Source organism: Cervus elaphus, chromosome 3, assembly GCF_910594005.1.
Source record: "Cervus elaphus chromosome 3, mCerEla1.1, whole genome shotgun sequence".
Lineage (NCBI taxonomy): Eukaryota > Metazoa > Chordata > Mammalia > Artiodactyla > Cervidae > Cervus > Cervus elaphus.
This window is the reverse complement of record NC_057817.1, coordinates 32,523,832-32,546,187: the sequence shown is the minus strand read 5'-3', so window position 1 is coordinate 32,546,187 and position 22,356 is coordinate 32,523,832.

Below are 22,356 nucleotides of genomic sequence, written 5' to 3'. Positions count from 1 at the left end.
AGAAAACTGTAATGAGATACACATTGATAATTACCAAAGGCACCAACCAAAAGACATAGATTGGCTGGGAAGACGAATACACATGCATTTATGCAATTCCATTTACCACATCACTCTGCTTGACTCCCCAAATTGTATGCAAGTATTTTATATTGTTAGGTTAATCATTATCCCATTATGGCTTGTAATCATAATTATTTTTTATTTTTTGTCTGGCTATTGTGAAAACCGATAAGCATTTTTTGCTATTGTGATTATGTAACTATTAATCTCTTAAGACCATTGTGTCATGATTGGTCAACAGAAAAATAATAGACCTCTATATCACCAAAACTAGGATCTAATGGAAAAACCTATAATCACTTTTTTTTTATAATCACTTTTTAAAACCCATATGCATATCAGAACTTTTTTGAAAAATACAAATGCCCGGGTATTGCTTCTTTTTCTCCAGAGCTCTAGATGTGTTTCTAGTGAGCAACCATGTTTAAAAACAACTGGACTATATGATGATCTTTTACTTTTATCTAGCTTGTTTCACTTTTCCTGTTTCATATTCAGTGCTCCCATTTCATTTTTTTCAATTTCTCCATCTCTTCTTTTTTTTAACGTTCTTACTCAAGCCTTTATCAAGAATAGTAAAAAAAGCTTTTGTATACAAATATATATATAAAGTATGTATATAATATATATTTTAGAAAAAACTATGAATTTTTGCCTAGCTGAAAAATTTATGACATTTTGATCCCACTTGTTTGACAAAGTATGAATAGAATGCTAGATTTCTCATTTTAAAAAACTAGATATGCAACAAGAAACAAAGGTTTACTTTATAGCTTAAGGAACTATAGTCAATATCTTGTAATAATCTATAATGGAAAATAATTTCAAAAATAATATATGTGTATATGTGTAACTGAATTGGGGCTTCCAGGGTAGCTCAAACGGTAAAGAATCTGCTTGCAATGTGGGAGACCTGGGTTCGATCCCTGGGTCAGGAAGATCCCCTGGAGAAGGGCATGGCAACCCACTCCAGTATTCTGGCCTGGAGAATTCCATGGACAGGGGAGCGTGGTGGGCTACAGTTCATGGAGTCGCAAAGAGTTGGACACAACTCAAGCAACTAACACACACACACGTTAAGTAAATCACCTTGCTATATACCTGAAACATTGCAAGTCAACGATACCTCAATAAAATAAATATATATTAAGAAAAAATAAAAAATCTTTACCAAAAAGAAAAAAAAGAAAATTAAACTAAATAAGTTTCAGTTTCATATAAACTGAAAAATATCCAATATTAAATTAGTACCTGGTATTAATGTTAAAGTTTGTCAATCTAATATAAACATATTTTAAAGTCATCAATATAATAATCCATTATAATACTTTCATTGTGCCTAGGTTTAGCATAACTAAATAAAATCTTATTATATCTGTTGCAATTTTGTTAGCAAGGAAAGAAACTCAGTGTAAAGAAACTTTTAAGGACAGAAAATGTAAGTAAAATAAAAGCTTTAAATAACTTCTACTAAAAATAATTGTGCTTTAAAGATTTCTATTTAGTCTTTCTAAATTTTGCTAAATTAAATTTCTAGGGCTGTGCTAAATTAAGTAAAGGAAGTTTATTGAACATCTAGTAAGTAAAGTCGCTCAGTCATGTCTGCTCTTTGCGACCCCGTAGACTGTAGCCTACCAGGCTCCTCTGTCCATGGGATTTTCCAGGCAAGAGTACTGGAGAGGGTTGCCATTTCCTTCTCCAGGGGATCTTCCCGACCCAGGGATCGAACCCAGGTCTCCAGCATTGCAGACAGACGCTTTACCTTTTGAGCCACCAGGGAAGCCCATTGAACATCTAGGTCACTCCCAAATAAAATAAGATACAAAACATTAATAACTATATACTGGCTTCCTCTTACAGAAAAACTGGAGATATTTCAACTATTAATAAATATGTTTGGTGCCATCCTAAGATGTTCTCTGTAAGAAAGCAGATTTTTTTTTTTAAACTATCACTGGTATTTATGCTCACAGTGCTAATATAAATGCTAATATAAAGGTCAGTTCATGGTTCCTTAAGTAAAGTAGGATTTGTGTTTTCAGTAAAGAAGGTGTGAGGAGTGGAATTGCATTTTATTTTAAAAGAAGGAAATAGATCTGAGTTACAGGTGACTGTTTTTGGATGGGCAAATTAAGTGATGGTTGAAAAAAGGTTTGTGGAAAGTGGACCCCGAAAAAAAAAATTTTGTGCATGGTACAAGTTTTCTTAAAATGTTCAACTGCCTTTAATATCAGATTTTAAATTTTTTACTTTTAAGCTAGCTGCTCTGTATATACCTTTGAAATCTCTTATTGTTACTTTGGCTAAGTAAATAACTATTGTTTTACAGTAACTTATGATCTTAACTGACTAATTGTTCTAAATCCTTTTAATATTCTTTGACAAAATTTCATAAATCAAATCCTAATGAAGTCTTTTTGACCTCTAGCTAACTTTGGGATGCTTCACAGTGCTCCTGAAACATCCCAATGAGAGATATTCAACTAATTAGGTTCATTTGCTATGTTAAATTACATGGGAAGTATTATAAAATGAGTAATAAATCTCAGGTTATATTGTATGGTAAATGTTATTAATATAAATATTCTAAAATTTATATGGAGTTCCTAAAATGCTGACATATCCTGGTAAAATGTTATCAGTCATAATTCTAGTTATTATCTGCAAGTGTTGTATATCACAGCAGTAACCAAGTTATTTTGTCGATTGTATTGTAATCAAATTTAAATGTGACTTAAGTCTTTTGTTGATATGCAGTTATGGTTTTATTCTGATGCCTTTGCAAAAAAATGCTTCCTCTTCAAAAAGATTAACAAAAAAAAACTTTTAAATAAATATAAGTTTCTAACTTTCAGACCATAATGCTGAACTGGGTAAGAAATTTAAAAATCCTAATGAGAAACCTGATGGCTTCATAAACTGTTAAGAAAAAGTAAGTTAACAAAAGGGCTGAGTACACTGGTAAAGATGATTATAATTTTCATGGTTTCTGCCTAAATAATTACTGGGTTGAATCTGTGTTTTCCAGATGTAAGGAAAAACTTCCCCTCAAATTAATTATGACTTATAGTAATTTGGTAATCATACTTTTGTAAGCAAAGTTAAGACATTAATCTTTTTTCTCTATCTGCTCCCTCCAAAGATTGTAAACTCTTAGGTTTTCAGCAACTTTCTCAGATAAATTAGGAAAGCTACCTCACCAACAGGTACAAAAACCTCAAGGTATTTTTGAGGACTTTGTAAAGGGAGAAATTCACTTAGATCTGTAGGTAAAACATGTAATAAGCCCTTGGTGTAAGCTTCCTAGCCCTAAGAGGTTTTTTTTTTTAAGCTTCAGTTTAAAACTCCTTATTAAAAATTTTAATATGGTGAAAGCCTATATAATCAATTATATTTATATAGATTATCAGGTCAAGTTTTTTTCTTAAACCAAGCTTATTTTGCAACAAATTAGTCTTAATTAAATATGTTTGGTAAAGGTGTTATTTTTAAAAAGTTAGGTTTCAATAAATGTTAAATTTTTAAACCAAACTTATTTTGCAGCAAATTAGTCTTAATTTAAATATATTTGGTAAAAGTGTTATTTTTATAAAATTACATTTCAATAAACATTAAATTTGTAAGCCAAACTTATTTTGCAACAAATTAGTCTTAATTTGTTGAATATATCTGCTAAAAATAAGGGTAATTTTAAAAAAGATTGTTTCAATAAATGTTAAATTCCAGTTTTGTTAATGAAGATCTGTATTTACTAACTCACTTCCCAGATAGTTCCTTGCTATCATGCTATATTAATGTAAAGTTAATTCAATTATTTGGGAAAAAAAACAACACTCTTTTGTTTCTAAAGCTTGTGTCAATAATCTTTGTATAAAAATCAGATGCCCATGACCTGCAAACAGGGAATTATATATACCCAAATGGGCTGTATCCAACCTGGATAGAAAACTTTATTAGGTGCTCTTAACTAGCTCATGCACAGTAAAACTGAAAGGAACTTGACTCTTGAATTAATTCTCACTTCTAAAGGCCACTATCCCAGACTGGTCTATAAAAGAGAACTGCTGATCTCAAACTTACCTTAAAATAATGTTCAAAGAAAGCTACACCTGCACCAGAACAGAGGGGAAAAAAAAAAGACATCAAAAGTAAGCACCTTACCCAAAATGCTGAACCTGATTTGTATGATCACTCGTAATGTTTTGTTAACTTCTTAGACCTTTGCATATAAATCAGATGTTTTTCTATCATGGATGTGATCCTGTGCTAGTTTTAAAAACCAACCCAATTATTGGTTTTTGGACAGTTACCTGCATCTAGTACCTCTAGATTACCTTGATGGATTTCTCTACTCCAAGGCTCTAATTAAATCACCCTTAAAAAATTATTTTACAAAAAAGCTCAGTCCTGTTCAGGTGACTCTTAATATTACTAGGTGGAATCCTCCTACCTGGCCAATTAATACCTGCTCTGACTCTGGCCATACTATGAATTTTCTTCTAAGTAACTCAAGCTCAATAAAAGCAACAAGCAAAAATTCAGTCAAAAAGATAAAACCTCTCACAATTACATAGAGGTTTAAAAAAAATATGTGCTGGATTGCATAATTATAGAATAGATTTATGTAGTTAACACCAGGCTATGGTCATTTATAATTTAAGGCTACTTTTATCTTGGGAACAATTAAATTATACTAAGAATCAACAGCCTAGCACACTAAAAAATTGGGCTAGAACATTATAAACAGTGCCAGTATATAATTTCCCACTGGATTAAGTCAAATAACATAAGAATATACTGGGTTACACCTAATGAAAGTTTTTGGCTTAACTCTTACTTATAACTTTAATAACACTGCTAGCTAAATTATTTGTACTTTGCCTATTTTTCATGAATGTTGTTTCTTTCATTGCCAAATGTATAACTAAACCTCCAATGAAAATAATGATGACTAGCCAATTTAAAGCAGTTAATCAAATACACAGTTCTGTATGCAATCAATGAATGTAATAATATAACTCTAAATATAAAAAGATAAAGCAAAAGGGAATTTTTCCCTAGACCATATTGAAAGACAGGTGTCCAAATATCTTTGACTATAAAAGCCTAGTCCAATAACAAACATTAAGTGGTTTCTCAGTAAAACCTTTGCCAAACCCAAAAATGAGCCTTCCCAGCACTATAGGATAAAATGGTCGTAAAATACCTCCCAAAGCATGGTCAAATTTATGACCATGAGGGGGCCTTGTCAACTACAAATTGGTACTTGCCATGGGTGCTTACCATCTACATCTACAAGGATTAAATCATGTGCTACTGCAGCTGCTGACCTTCAACACCCCCTGAAGGAGTTCAGGGTGGAAAGTAGAAATGAAGCCCTCTGCTCAGAAGAAAACTGGCAGAACAGGTCTTCAGATAATTAGATGTTCTCAGAAGCTGATTTTATGAGCTCAATTCTTATATCTTCTCATATCTAAAAAAGCACTAAAATCCTTCAAGGTGATGACTATTTTTCATGACTAGCAGAAGCTTCACAAGATGAGCAGAAATTTCTACAAAAAAAAATATGTGCTGGATTGCATGTATTCCCCATTTACCAAAATCTCATATATACTGTCCGTCCCCCCTGCCTCTTTGGAGCAGTTTCTCAGAGCTATCTGAGGTGCTGTCTCCCAGACTACAGTCTTCATTTTGCCCCAGAAAAAACTTAACTCACATCTCTCACGGTGTGCATTTTTAAGTCCACAGAGACACAGCAATTTTTTTTTCCTCTCCAGGGTTTCTACCTAAGCTCTCCTGCAAACAAGATTTCCCACACATCAGACACATGTGATCCACCCTGAGCACTCACTCAGGTCCTTGGCCACAGTGCTGGTTCAGATTCATATAGCATAGACTGCCCTCTGTTCAGCTCCTCACCGGCCTCCCAGATGGAACACCAGAGAAATTTCACAATTCTTCATGTGTTCCCCACTGCCTTCAGGGTAAAGTTCAAATGCAAAACCCAACACCATCTGCTCTGCGCCTAACTGTTGAGTCTGATTCCCCTCTTCCCTCAGCTCACCGATGAACTACTAGTGATCACTGACTCAGGGCGCTTTCTCCTGCCCCTGAGCCTTTGAGTCAGGAGTATCATTGCATGAAGCTTCTCTCTCCACCTTGCTCACCCAAACACTGCCTGCTGTTGGTAATATTTCTTACTATCCCACTGCCATCATTTCCCTTTCTGGCTGATTGAGGTGTCCGTCTGTGCTCCCTCTCCACTACAGCATTGTAATTGTGCATTTTCTTCCTTGACTCTGCCTTTAAGTAAGGAGGTCTTTGAAGAAGGGATCACACTGAGTTTATCTCTTTCTAGTGCCCAGCACAGGCCTGGCACAATTGAGGAGGCTTTCCTTAAGTGCCTGTTGAATCAATGATGTCTGTCAATGGTGACACTGGAAACCAAGGATAATTTCAAAGCCTCATCTCTGGTCTGAAGTTCAGGGCTTCTGTAAAGAGTATATGAGGGGAAGACGAGGTGACTGGCAGTGATTCTGCAAAAACATGTGGGTGAAAGGGATGGTTGTAATGTAATGAAATAACCTTCATATGTTTTCTTGTGGAAGATATATGTTAATTTCCCAAATGTATGAGCATCTGTGTATTTTCATGGGGAATACACAGTGCCTTTTCTAACACTGAGATGCTTGAAATGGGGTTATTTCCCTTTCAAATGAAAACCAATTAAATAAATTATATTTTTTTCCCTTGGTGCTTACAAAGTGTAGGAGTTGTCTCCAAACATTACTAAATGTTCTAATTTAGTCATACATGGGCTGGAAGAATGTAGTATAATTGCTAAGTCCAGAGTAAGTTGTTCTAAATATTTTATCTTGTTCAGCATATGCTGTTTTTAAAAAAACCCTCAAACTATAACTGTCAACATTCAATTCACAAAAAGTAAACAACAGCTGAGTATAATAGGATGATAAAGAATCTCTCCATAATTCCCACCATATGGCAAAGACTAGGTCCATTTTGATCACGTTTATCAACTGAGTTATTTTCTCTCTGAATTCTTCCTATAGGAAAAACATCCCCAGGAAAACTAGAGGCATTTTCCTAAAGCAGACAGAAGGACGTGAGAAACAGTTGTATGGTATGGCTGGATCACAGATGGGAGGAATTTAAAATTCACTATGGCAATTGAAAGGGCTGAAGAAAAAATCACCTATTTCTGTAATGGCAGACATTCTAGAAGCATCACACATGAAATGAACAAATATAAGTAGAAAGTGTATGGATACATTTTTAGTTATCAGTTTCCATTTCTGAAACAAGCTCTCATGGGCCCAGTTCGTGATATTTCTTGTCATGATTTGGATTCATTTTAAATGCATGGACAATTAATCTGCCTCTATGCAAAGAAGCTACTTGAAATTTCTTCTTCTTTTTAGTTTCTTCCCAAAGAATTTTTTTTCTATGTAAACTGAATTGAAGACTTTATTGAATTTGTTACAATATTGTTTCTGTTTTGTACTTTGGTTTTTTGACTGCTCCTTAAGCTCTTGACCCAGGGATCAAACCCACACACCCTGCGTTGGAAGGTGAAGTCTTAACCACTGGACCTCCAGGGAAGTCCTTCTTCAATTTTTTAAAAAATTAGATAGTTTGTATATGGGATTTTAAACTCAAAGGAGATACAAACCATTTCTCTTCCAAGTGAAGTATTAGACAGAGAGCAAGTCATATTCTGGCCACTGTTCAACCAGATACTTCAAAACTGCCTTAGAGGAGAAAAGTAGGGCCCTTCTCCAAAGACCAGGCCTTGCTTCTTAGGTGAGAGAGATGAGGAGCAGAAGGCCAGCTTGGGGACAAGGGCTTTGTGAAAAAACGCCAAGGAACAGAGCAGTCGTCTTGTTTTCCCACAAGAATGATGGCAATCTACCTTAAATCCTTTCTGGAAAGAGCAGCAGGGTTTGGGAGGAGGTGTTGAGTGAATAAATTAATACATAATAGAACTAATTAATTAATAACCACACATAGTCAGAGAAGAATGAACAAGAGGGTCTTGCCAAGGACCCTCAGGAGGAATAGGCAAGTTCTACATGATCCAATGGAGGGGAAGTAAAGCAATCTGGAGGCCAACAACTGCTTTCTGAACTTTAGTTTTCTGGAGATTATAATCAGTCTTGTGAATGTTTTGCAACTCTGAAACTCCATAAAGCAGTACTTAGTTCATTCTGTTTGTCTCCTGGAGGTGCTATTTTTTTAAAATGATGGCATTACAATTAAACAGATTAATTTCCGAGGAAAAATAAAGGCTGTCTTTTCTGAGAGCTCTTCATCATGCCAGGCAGGGTGTCTATCCACACACAATGACTCTTTCTGTATAGAGACTCTGTTGAGCTCAAAAGGAACTCCAAGAAGAAACAAGATGAGTGCCAGAGAGACAGCACAATAAACAGGCATACACACCACTCAGTTATTTAAGGCTACTTGAAGGAACACAAAAGAATTCTAAGAAAACAAAGGGACTTCAGAGAAAAACTCAGGGTGATTTGTCTGAGAAAAAAAAAAATCCGTCATGTTTATTGTAATGATTCTTGATGGGAAAGATGATGTTACCATTTCCTGAGACACAGGAAAGGAAGAGTCAGGATTCTGGAAGGAAAACATCCTTAATCATGAAAGGAGAGCCTGAGTGATGGGATGTTTGATTGATTTCACTTCCGTCAATGTCTGGGACCTGCTCAGCACTGTCCTGGAGGAACTGAGAAAAGTTGAAAATATATGTAAGGTCAGGAATCACTTTAGGCATGAGAGTCCCATGAAGCACACCAAACCCCAGGACAGAACAAGACAGATAGCCAAAGGGAACAGAATGGGTCTTTTCTCAAAGAAAATAAAAAACACTTTGGCCTGAAGCAGTAGGGTCACACTTCTTACTGTGCTAGAAGGTAGCCCCCCTGGCTCCTCCTCTTATGAAACACACAGTTATGTCTTCAATGTTGAATGATGACAGTGACGGAAGAAAAATGTCTTATAAATGATTGAGAAAATGGTATGTCTTAGTCCCCATCCCAAGTCATTTAATCATGAGAAATAACTGGATTTTATATAGCATAACATTATAATGACACTGGATTCGAGGTGTGACACTGGATTCATGGACACTGCTAAAGACGGCATTCTCATCATTCTATTTATTGAACAATTTCATTAATTTTGACTCTTCCCCTTCAGGTGTTCCTTTCCATCTATTATCTTGTCTGATGGTAGTTCTGTGACAACTAGATGTCACATGGGGAGACGGTAATTATATGCCATGTCTTAACTCTTCAAGTTTAACTTGACCTTTTCTTGAGGCATATTCTCCCTTTGAGTACTGGCATTTGTGTTGCAACCTAAGCAAGCTATTTTGGATTGTCCTTGATACGAAACTTGTCACAGAAAAGGTTTCCATTTGAAAAGTCAGTCCATCATTTTATTTATTAAATTAACAACATTTTTACTGATTTATACAAGTTCTGCTCAACTATCTAGACAAAGGCACAGAACATACGTGTATATTACATGGCAGATGACAAGGTTCCTAGAGGATGGAAATATTATTTTCGGTTCTAGATTTATCTCTACCCTGTCTAATTTTACATCACTTAGCTGAGAGTCATAGTGGACTTCCTGCAGAAGGTGTGCTATTGTCTTTTCAAACTGGGATTTACCCTGACTCAGCATGTATTTAGGGGGAAAATTTGTGCATGGTAGGAAGGACAACGAACAATCTACCAAGTTCTCCCATTGGTTTGTCATAAAAGATTTCCTCATTTCATTGTCCTTAGAAAATTATTGATGCTGTGGTTTGTATTTTTTAAGGCAGGTCTTTAAGTTGGTGGAATACTTGCACTTGTCTTTTATGCCTAAGAAATAACTGATGGAACTTGTGGAATGTGCATATTTCACATTGCCTAGTTAGATTCTTGAGGATGCTCAGTTTTCTGGCCTATGTTTTCTTTTGTTTTGTTCTGAGAGAAGGAGGTCAGCAGGGCACAGAAAGCCACTTCTTTGAGATTGCTAGAAAATAAAGAATTTAGAATGAACAGCTCCAGAGAGATTTATACAGGTCCCTTAAAAAAAATTACACTCTGAAAGTTTGCAGGAAAAACAGGTCCAAGCAGGGAAAACAGGCAGATTAGTTTCTCAGGAAGAATATATGTTTAGATTTGTCTTGAATGTTATGATTTTAGGGTAATCTGGCTATACCATAAACACAATACCACCGTATATTTTTCTACATAGTAATACTCTGGTGGAGCTCAGCAAGATTTATAGATGTTTGCTGATTTCTGGAAAGCCAGAGCAGCTATTGAGTCACTTGCCCATAAATCCTTAACCCTGTCTAGGAGCGGGACAGTATGGCCCCATACAGGAGACACTAGATTAAATCTTAATTAGTCCTAGTTAAGATCTGGGTGGCTCAGTGGTAAAGAATCTGCCTGCAATGCAGGAGACTTGGGAGAAGTGGGTTTGATTCCTGAGTCTGAAAGATCCCCTGGAGAAGGAAATGGCAACCCACTCTAGTATTCTTGCCAAGAAAATCCTATGGACAGAGGAGCCTGGAGGGCTACAGACCATGGGGTTACAAAGAGCCAAACATGACTGACTCCCTCCACCCACCCACCCCCCAACACATACAAGTGAGTTAAACACCATCTTTACAATATTTAATCACACTGTTCAAAAATCATCATATGTTTATAAATCCTAAATAAGTGAAATTTGAACTAAACTGTGATTTAATCACTCTGTGCCACAGTTCATCACATACAGTGCTGTGGTCCTCTGATCTTGGCATATCTTGTGCAGAAATTGTTGACGGCAGCTTGACTGAGGGTAGGTATAAAAAAGGTAACTCCCTGTCCCCAATACCCTGTGAAACTGATTAGATTATAGTGGTCTTCCAACCATATTCTTCTAATGAACTCTCGGTAGCTCTCATATGAAATGGGCCCAAACTCTGACCTCAAATTTATGTTTATGGCTTGGACCAGACTGACTTTCACTCTTTAAGTGTGTGAGCACAAAAGAGTTAAACCGCAGAACCCAGGAAGACAGGAAGCAGACAATTTTAACTATAGCTGTTGCCCTGAAGGGCCATGGGTGGGTGGGGCTTTATTGTGCAAGAAGGGAAGCATTTAGACAGAAGGAAGGGCATGAACTTGTACCAAGCACGGTGTGGGGCATCATGCCAGCTTCTGACATAACCATTCTTGGGCCTGACAGCAATCCTGAACCACAGGCATTTCCAGGTAGGAAGGACAAATACTAAAAGTAGGTAAGTGACCAACCCAAAGCCTCCACAGCACACACTGTGGCAGATGCTGGCCTGCAGCTCAGACCAATGAATTTGGAAAACCATGCCTTTTCCATGCTGCTCATTCCACCTTCTGTGCTGAGGGGACACCTGCAGGGCAAAGGGACCATTTGAGTTAGGTTCTCTAGATTTGAAGAATAAGACTCACACATGCGTGCTCAGTCACTAAATGGTGTCTGACTCTTTGCAACCCCGTGTACTGTAGCCTGCCCAAGCGCCTCTGTCCATGGGATTTCTCAGGCAAGAATACTGAAGTGGGTTTCCATTTCCTTCTCCAAAGACTCAGATCACCTCAAGTCATGAACAATGTGCTATATTTAATCCTATAAAAATGAGGAAACAGTGATCTCAGCCTCATGGTCAAGTCTCAGAGAACCCCAGAAAAGCAGAACACCCAGGTTTCAGGAAGGTTTGAATAGTGTCAGAGCCAGGCTGGAGGAGACTGCGACGAGAAACTCATGGACATGCCAAGAGCCTTCTGGGAGGTCAGGTGATGGAGTTTCTGTGTCTTCCGGAACATGCCACATTTACTGTCTGCAGATTTGCTCCTCTAGGCAACTCTGATTCTCTTTCACTGTTGATTGCCTTTCCCACATTTGCTCACAATATTTTCTCTTTTTTTTTAATTTATTTTTTTTATTGAAGGATAATTGCTTTACAGAATTTTGTTGTTTCCTTAAAGCATCCGTGTGCCCATCGATTCTGCTTCCTCTCGAGGTCAGCCTGCTCATGGCTTCTCACAGCCTCTGCTTTACTTCAAAGCCTCCTGTTTTTACATAAGCTGAACAGCTCTCACTGCAAGCTGCCCCTTCTCTCAATGTTTCTTAATTCTAATTCCTGGAAGTTAGATAGCTGAAGCTAACTGATTCTTGTTTAGAAAGACTTTTCATGCCAGAGTGTCATGGACAGTGAACTAGGCTATATGTCTTGACCACCCTTGAGTTAAGGTTTCAGGCTGGTCTAGTCACCAGAAGAGCTGAGGGTACACCTAGTGTCTGTAGGAGGGGATAGGGGCTTGGATAGTGGTAAAGAACCCACCTGCCAATGCAGGAGACATAAGAGATGTGGGTTCAATCCCCGGGGCTGTGAAAGATCCCCTGGAGGAGGAAATGGCAACCCACTTTAGTATTCTTGCCTGGAGAATCCCATGGACAAAGGAGCCTTGTGGGCTATACAGTCCATAGGATCACAAGGAGTCGGACATGACTGAAGTGACTTAGCCTATCCTAGGGGCTTGGCTGGCAGGATGACTGACAAAAATGAAAACTGACCTCCCATTAATGTCCGGTCAGCAGCAGTAGTAAAGGTCACAAATTGGCAGTGGTACAAGATAGTAGCTTTGTAGAGTAGGGGAAAGCAGCATCGGGGAAGATATGGAAAGTCTCAGCAGGGAACTGAAAGTGCTTGGGGAATGAGATGCGGACCATGAGTCATCAATAAAACATCTCCTGGGAACACACAGCTTCTTACAAAAGAGTCACTAAAAAAAAAAAAAAAAAGAATCACTAAAGACCACCAGGATCACTTCGCTCCTTTCTCCTGGTTGTGAATTTCATGGAACTGTGTACTATCTCATTGAGAGTTGAGATCTTCTCTCACTTTCAACCTTGGTATAGAATCTGAAAATAGGACATTGAACATGAATTTTCCTCTCACTAACTTATTTTTTTAAATTATTTTAATTATATAAATAACATACAAAAGTATTCTGACTATGAAAAAAATTCACACTTCACAGGAAAAGCCTTCACTCTCCTTTTCAAGTCTTGCCTCTTTCCCAGAGAGCATTCTGGGTAACTTCCAGACCCATTTCTCTGTGTACAGAGAGTTCTATTTTATTGTTTTTTATGAATGAACAGCCATATTTAGTACTTTGCAATCTAGAACCATTTAAACTGATGTAGGTAGGTGAGATTTTTCACATCTCAAAACTATCTGCCACTATGGAAAACAGTGTGGAGATTCCTTAAAAAACTGGAAATCGAACTGCCATATGACCCAGCAATCCCACTTCTGGGCATACACACTGAGGAAACCAGATCTGAAAGAGACACGTGCACCCCAATGTTCATCGCAGCACTGTTTATAATAGCCAGGACATGGAAGCAACCTAGATGCCCATCAGCAGATGAATGGATAAGGAAGCTGTGGTACATATACACCATGGACTATTACTCAGCCGTTAAAAAGAATTCATTTGAATCAGTCCTAATGAGATGGATGAAACTGGAGCCCATTATACAGAGTGAAGTAAGCCAGAAAGATAAAGAACATTACAGCATACTGACACATATATATGGAATCTAGAAAGATGGTAACGATAACCCTATATGCAAAACAGAAAAAGAGACACAGAAATACAGAACAGACTTTTGAACTCTGTGGGAAAAGGTGAGGGTGGGATGTTTCAAAAGAACAGCATGTATACTATCTATGGTGAAACAGATCACCAGCCCAGGTGGGATGCATGAGACAAGTGCTCGGGCCTGGTGCACTGGGAAGACCCAGAGGAATCGGGTGGAGAGGGAGGTGGGAGGGGGGATCGGGATGGGGAATATGTGTAAATCTATGGCTGATTCATATCAATGTATGACAAAACCCACTGAAATGTTGTGAAGTAATTAGCCTCCAACTAATTAAAAACAAACAAACAAACAAACAAAAAAAAACTATCTGCAACCATTTCCCCACTCACAGATACTGAATGCCAATAAAAGCTAAACAATTAAGCAGATAATTGAAAGGCCAAAAGAATCATTTGTTGAAAGTATAAAGAGTCCCATGAATGATAAGACCCCTTATCTCAGGAACAGAGACACTCTGTCCATGGTTTGGCCCCTGCCTGGTTTGGTGCTGTGAACTCTGTACACATTTTCCTGATAAATAGCAGTTGAATTGAATCAATATAGAGGTCAGGGTCAGCTGATGAAAATGGAACTTCCTGACCAGAAAAAACTATAAAAAATCACTCTAGACAGTAATAGGAAAGGGAAGACCTAAATAAGCAAATGAAAATTTTATTTGACAGTGCTTCCTCTCCCCACAATTGTTATTTTCATTTCAGCCTCATCAGATTAAGTTCTTCAGAAAACAGTAGAATCAGGAATTTAACCCTGTATAGAATTCTTTCCAGTTTATAATTTAAAACTTTACAAATTTGGTAAAATTAGAAAAGAAAATCATATATTTAAAAATAGATCTCCGAGATATAGGGATGAACAAGACAGACAAAATAGTACTTTTATAAACAACTATCATTCAGGTGGCTGGTGAAAATAAATAAGTAAAAATCATTTCAGATAGTGATCAATGAATGAAGAAAATGTCACATAGGGAAGGAAATGGCAACCCACTCCAGTATTCTTGCCTAGAGAATCCCATGGATAGAGGAGCCTGGCAGGCACAGTCTTTGGGGGCTGCAAACAGTCAGACCCGACTTATCGACTGAGCACGCAAACATTTATGACACCACCCTGATGGCAGAAAGCAAAGAGGAACTGAAGAACCTCTTGATGAAAGTGAAAGAAGAGAGTGAAAAATCTGGCTTAAAACTCAACATTCAAAAAACTAAAATCATGGCATCTGGTCCCATCACTTCATGGCAAATAGATGGGGAAACAGTGGAAACAGTGACAGACTTTATTTGGGGCGGGGGGGGCCAAAATCACTGCAGATGGTGATTGCAGCCATGAAATGAAAAGGTGCTTACTCCTTGGAAGAAAAGCTATGACCAACCTAGACAGCATATTAAAAAGCAGAGACATTACTTTACCAACAAAGGTCTGTCTAGTCAAAGCTATGATTTTTCCAGTAGTCATGTATGGATGTGAGTGTGGGGCTATAAAGAAAGCTGAGAGCCAAAGAATGGATGTTTTTGAGCCGTGGTGTTGGAGGAGACTCTTGAGGAGTCCCTTGGACTGCAAGGAGATCAAACCAGTCAATCTTAAATGAAATCAGTCCTGAATTTTCACTGGAAGGATTGATGCTGAAGCTGAAGATCCAATACTTTGGCTACCTGATGCAAAGAACTGACTCATTAGAAAAGACCCTGATGCTAGGAAAGATTGAAGGCAGGAAGAGAAAGGGACGACAGAGGATGAGATGGTTAGATGGCATCACTGACTCGATGGACATGAGTTTGAGGAAGCTCCGGGAGTTGGTGATGGACAGGGAGACCTGACGTGCTGCAGTCTATGGGGTCTCAAAGAGTCAGATATGACTGAGCAACTGAACTGAACTGAATGCACACACTAAAAGAGAGAATGCCTAGGGGTGAATATATTTTTCTTAAGGTGGGCTGGGAAGTCCTTCCTCAGGGTCACATTTAAGTTGAGACATGAATGATGAAAAAGAACCAGTCCGACTAAGACCTACAGTGCAACTGGAAAAACCAATCCTTTAGAGCAGTTAGCAAATGATTAGGGACTATACTATGGGATGAATGCCATAATAAGCATGCAGCATCCACAGTTATGATACCAAGCAGGGCCCTGTGGGGCTCCAGGGCACAAAGCCTTTCTGTGTCCCTCATTTCTTTGATGGTTTGCCTTCATTCAGCTTCCATGACCTTTTGTGAGTTCCAATGGGCAGATTCAAACAGTTGTTAATTAGGGAAGGGAGGGGATGCAAGATCAGGGAGAAACAGTCAAGAACAGCGCTGGAGCAAGGTCCTATTTCCCCATCAGTGAATACTCAGAACGATACCTCTGAGCTATTTTGCAGATGCTGAAATCCCCTCCAGGTGGGAGAAGCTAAGGATGAGTGGCAGGCAGCCCAAAAGCATATAGAACCCAGATCAGTTAGACCTGAAGGTTGATGATGCTGACTCCTACTTACCTCACCACCAACCCATCAGAAGAATGTCCACAAGCTGATCACACCCTCTTTGAACAATTATTATTGAACTTCTCACTATCTTCCTCAAGTTGGAATACATGGTTTTGAGGGCATTAGCCCACTGTGGTCCCCTTTGCCTGGCAAAGTAATAAACTCTATCTACTTCACCCAAAACTCTGTCTCTGAGATTCCATACAGCACCAGAGTACAGAGAAGCCAAACTTTCAGCAGCAGTCAGAGAGGAGAAAGCTGTTTCTGGTGTAGGGAAGGAAAAGTTCTCCCGGGCCCTCTTAGGGTCCTTGGCTGGGTCTGAAAATTAAACTGGCAAAGACGATCAACAGGAGAAAACATATAGAAATGTATTTAGTATAAGTTTTATGGGACACAGAAGTCTCTGTAAGGAATTGAAGACTTGAGGAAAGAGCTAGACTTGAGTATTTCAGTGCCGGCTTTGAGAAGAGTGGACAGTCATGGGAGATAGGATAGGGCAAGAAGTGCGAGGTAAGTGTACTAACTGGGGAAACTTAGCAAGACCTGTTTGTTAGGATTCTCTTTGGCATCCTTTTGTCTTGTTTTGGAGACAAGCGTGTTCCTCTCCTCCAGGTACAGGGAGGGAATGTCTTACATGAGAGTTTTTTGCCTGTCTCAAGGAAGCAGGATGAGGTGGAAAGGAGCTCAGAGTAACATTCTTGTTTGGGCCATTTTCTCAAACTTTTTCAGCTTAAAATAGTTAATATAAGAAGGAGCAATATTTTTATGTTGGCATCCTGAACCCCATCACTGGTCTCTGTATGTCTCTATCTGGTCTGGATAGGGTTTGTGTGTATACTCAGTTGGGTCCGACTCTTTGTGACCCTATGGACTGTAGCCCACCAGGCTCCTCTGTCCATGGGATTTTCCAGGAAAGAATACTGGAGTGAGTTTCCATTTCCTCCTCCAGGGGATCTTCCCAACTCAGAGATCGAACCTGCCTTGGCAAGCAAATTCTTTACCACTGAGCCACCTGGGAAGTCTAGGTAGGATTGAGGTTGAGAAAAGAAGGAAGGGCAGAGGTCTGCTGGAGCAAGATGGAAGTGAGGCAGCCTAGGAGAGTCAGGAGGGACAGGTAAGGAAGCATCCCCAGCCAAGGTCGGGCAAGGGCACGGCTGCTTCCTGACCATAAGCACCACCTTCCATTTTGTTCACTTCCTGTTTCTCCAGCTCTGAGGATGGGGAGGGATGAACTTGGGCAGAAGACAACACAAAGCCCCTCCAGGCTGAGAAGGGAGAAAGCAGTCCCTGATATTGGGGAGTGGAATTAGAGTTGCTCTCAGCTGGCCACAATGACAGCTAGGATTTACTGTTCTCCCACTGAAGGCCAACAACCACACCAAAAGGCGGCATCAGACAAGGCTCCTCTGTGATCGTGATGGATCAAGATATGGACAAGATCCTTCAGCAATCAAGTGTGAACACAGACAAAATACAAACATCCTTGCCCCCAGCTAATACTAGGGATGGTGCTTCTTTGTCATTTTCACCTATAGGCTGCCTTTAGCCTGCCCTACTGAAATAACCATCAGAGAATTCCCCAGCTTCCTGACAGCAAGCCCAGCTCCCTGGATCGCTCCGCTCCCAACATCAGCAAGCATAAGCTCCAGAATTCCCTCTCTCCATCTCCTCAGACTGAGGCCCAGGACCCCTACAGATGTTCTTTCCCTGCTCAAGGTAATAGTAACAAACTTAGCTTTGGCTTCCCAGGTGCTAGTGGTAAAGAACCTGCCTGCCATTGCGGGAGACATAAGAGATGCAGGTTTGATCCCTGGGTCAGGAAGACCCCCTGGAGGAGAAAATGGCCCAGGCTCCTCTGTCCATGGGATCCTTCAGGCAAGAATCCTGAAGTAACCTGCCATTTCCTCCTCCAGGGGATCTTTCTAACCCAGGGATAGAACCCAGATTTACTATGTCTTCGGCATTGGCTGGCAGATTCTTTACCACTGCACCACCTGGGAAGTCCTTTTTGACCCTTCTGACTTCAGTCAACTAAAGCTGGATTCTATTGACCTTGGCCCCAATTCTGCTCAGGCCCTTTCATGAATATGGATGTTCTCTTAGCTTAACACTTCCCTAGTTTTGCTGTCTGGGAGACATTGCTTTGGGAAAGATCCTCAGTGTTTTCCTTACTTGCTACAAATAGTAATAAACCCTTCCTTCTCATGTGCTTTAGCTTGGTTGTGTCCCTTGGCTCCTCACCCACCGAGAGGAACCTAGTTTTTAGATAACAGGACCAGTTCATTTACAGGGTTGAGTGAGTAGGCAGCTCATCCTTGAAAGCTGAATGTAAGCCCTGGGAAGGAAGCACATTGTCAGCCATGTCTTAGAACTGAAAATAAAGGGAAGGGAAAAGACAATGAGGCAAATGTTAATAAAAATAAAGCAGTAGTAACAATGTTAAGGGCTTTCCAGTAGCTCAGTGGGGAAAAAAATCTGTCTGCCAATGCAGGAGCCACAGGAGATGCAGAATCAATCCTTGGTTCAGAAAGATACCCTGGAGGAGGAAATGGCAACCTGCTGTAGCCACGCATTCCGGGAAACAAACTCACTCAGAAGGACAATGCAGATAGTGGAGTGCAGTTTATTACACTGGCGGGCCCAAGGCAGAGTCTCCTCTTAGCCAAGGACCCCGACCAGTTTTTGTGAAAACCTTATATACCCTAAGTGTACTTGCTCAAACCCAACTCCCCAAATTCCTTGAAACTAGTCTGGACAAGATAAAAGAGAGATATGATCAAAGCTAACCCATGATTCATGTGTCACAAGACTAGATAAACAGTGGATATTTATCAATAGGCCTGTGGTCATATCCCGATAAACATAATGGAATTTACCACTTTGTTCTGTTACAGAGATAATTAGCATATTCTTTTAGGCAACAGAGAGTCCAAGTACAAGTCCTGAGGCTCTTTTATCCAGGGGGTCTGGTTTTCCATTGGTAGGCCATTTCTATAGACACCGGGGACAAAGTTCAGAGTCCATTGGGAGGGTGACCATGCGTGTAGCCTAATGTTCGCAGCCTGGCCTAAGACAGAGTCCAGCTCTGTCTGTTTCCTCCTTCAAACCCACTTCAGTATTCTTGCTTAGGATATCTCACTGACAGAGGAGCACGGTGGGCTCTAGTCCATGGGGTCACAAAGAGTTGGACATGACTGAGCACCTGAGCACATGTCCACAGCAATGTTAATCACAGACAAAAGAAAAAAGAAACAAAAGAACGAAGACTGATCTGGAGGGAAATGACAGCATTGAAAAGTTGTGGCTGGTTGATGTGGGGATGGGGTAGGTGTCCAGAGTTCTGGGCTGCTTTTGATAGATGGGGAAACTGAGGCAGCAGCTAAGCGACTGCCCACAGTTTGCTTATGGACTGAGACAGGGCTTCTGGGTCTCTTGTTTTTAATAGTAGCAGTAGCTCCTCACCGCTTCAGACCCACCTTAACCACATTTTATTTTACTAGAAAAATGAAACCATTTTGTGGCCTTTGAGAAAGGTCGTCTAACATGCAAATTTTAATGAGGAATTTAATAAGTAAAACAGTTCTCTCTTTACCCTTGAACTTAATTTTATCATCCATTAAGCAAACAGAGAAGTGAGTGTCTTTGCTAACAGCTCAGTGCTGCATCTTGTTTTTCTAGAAACACACACTCTCTGTCTCCCACGACTCCCCAAAGATGATGGCAGCTCAACTGAGAAAGCTTCAGGGCTTCATTTGATACTGGGAAGGCTCTGTGGGACTCCTGGGCACAAGGCCTTTCTGTGTTCTTCATTTCCTTGATTACAGGAAACAGCCTTCACTCAGCCTCCATGACCTTCCCTGGGTTCTAACGGACAGATTCAAGCAGTTGTTAAATAAGGAAAAGAGGGGATATGAGACAAGGGAGAAACAGTCAAGAGCAGCCTTGAAGCAAGATCCTAGTTCCCCATCAATGGATACACACAAAAATATCTTTGAGCTATTTTTCTGGAACTGAAACCCCCTCCAGGTGGGAGAATTTAATGATAAATTGTAGGCTACCCATGAACTTTCAGATGTTCAAGTTGGATTTAGAAAAGGCAGAGGAGTCAGAGATCAAATTGCCAACATCCGTTGGATCATTGAAAAAGCAAGAGAGTTCCAGAAAAACGTCTACTTCTGCTTTATTGACTATGCCAAAGTCTTTGACTGTGTGGATCACCACAAACTGTGGAAAATTCTTAAAGAGATGGGAATAACAGACCACCTGACCTGCCTCCTGAGAAATCTGTATGCAGGTCAAGAAGCCACAGTTAGAACTAGACATGGAACAACAAACTGGTTCCAAATTGGGAAAGGGGTACATCAAGGCTGTAGATTGTCACCCTACTTATTTAGCTTAAATGCAGAGTACATCATGTGAAATGCTGGACTGGATGAAGCACAAGCTGGAATCAAGATTGCCAGGAGAAATATCAATAATCTCAGATATGCAGATGACATTACCCTTATGGCAGAAAGTGAAGAACTAAAGAACCTCTTGATGAAAGTGAAAGAGGAGAGTGAAAAATTTGGCTTGAAACTCAACATTCAGAAAACAAAGATCTTGGCATCTAGTCCCATCACTTCATGGCAAATAGATGGGGAAACAATGGAAATAGTGAGAGACTTTATTTTGGGGGGCCCCAAAATTACTGCAGATGGCGATTGCAGCCATGAAATTAAAAGTAATTTGCTCCTTGGAAGAAAAGCTATGACCAACCTAGACAGCATATTAAAAAGCAGAGATATTACTTTGCTGACAAAGGTCCATCTAGTCAAAGCCATGATTTCTCCAGTAGTCATGTGTAGATGTGAGAGTTGAACCATAAAGAAAGTTGAGTACTGAAGAATTGATGCTTTTGAACTGTGGTGTTGGAGAAGACTCTTGAGAGTCCCTTGGACAGCAAGGAGATCAAACCAGTCCATCCTAAAGGAAATCAATGCTGAACATTCATTGGAAGGACTGATGTTGAAGCTGAAACTCCAATACTTTGGCCAAATGATATGAAGAACTGACTCATTGAAAAAGACCTTGATGCTGGGAAAGACTGAAGGCAGGAAGAGAAGGGGATGACAGAGGATGAGATGGTTAGATGGCACCACCAACTCAATGGACACGAGTTTGAGTAGGCTATGGGAGTTGGTGATGAACAGGGAAGCCTGGCATGCTGCAGTCCATACAGTTGCAAAGAGTCAGACACAACTGAGCAACTGAACTGAACTGAACTGATATGCTACCCACAAGCATGTAGAATCCAGAGCAGTTGGACCTGAAGATTGAAGATGCTGACTCCTACTTACCTCACCACCAACCCGCCAGAAGAATGTCCATGAGCTGATCATGCTCTCTTTGAACAATTATATGAAACTTCTCACTATCTCCTCCAAGTTGGAACACAAAGTTTTGAGAGCACGAGCCTACTGTGGCCCCCCTTTATCTGGCAAAGTAATAAAGCTATCCTTTCCTACTTCACCCAAAACTCTGTCTCCAAGATTTGATTTGGCACCAGCATACAGAGGAGCTAGGCTTTCAGCATCACATTCAACCCTAGTCCTATTGCATTTGTGTGCTAAGCCCTCTACCACAGGCACTGTTGACACCCTGAAGATGCAGAAGAAATGCATGGCTAAGAAAACCTAACTCACTCCTACTCCCAATGGAAACATATTCCAGCTAATAGAATTCGTGTGTCTTGGACTTTTTGGCTGGAGTTTCCAAAAAGAAGCCTGCATTTGATTTAAAAGCAAACCTGGATCCATTCATATGCTGCACAGAAAATCCAATTTACCAACACCAGTTTGTAGTGAAGGAAAGCACAGCATTTATTGCAGATGTCAAGCAAGGAAAACAAGCAGCTCTTGCTCAAAGCCTCCACCTCCCAGATGATTTTCAGGGAAGGACTTTTAAAAAGAACATTTGGAGTGAGGGATTCAGGGAGCATGACTTTTTTCTGATTGGTTGTTGGTGATGGGACTCTTATTTAATCATCAACCTGATTTCAGCCAGTTTGGGGTCTCTCTACTTGTGCTTAGCAGGAAGTCACCATCCTCCCATCTGAATGTAGGGGCCTT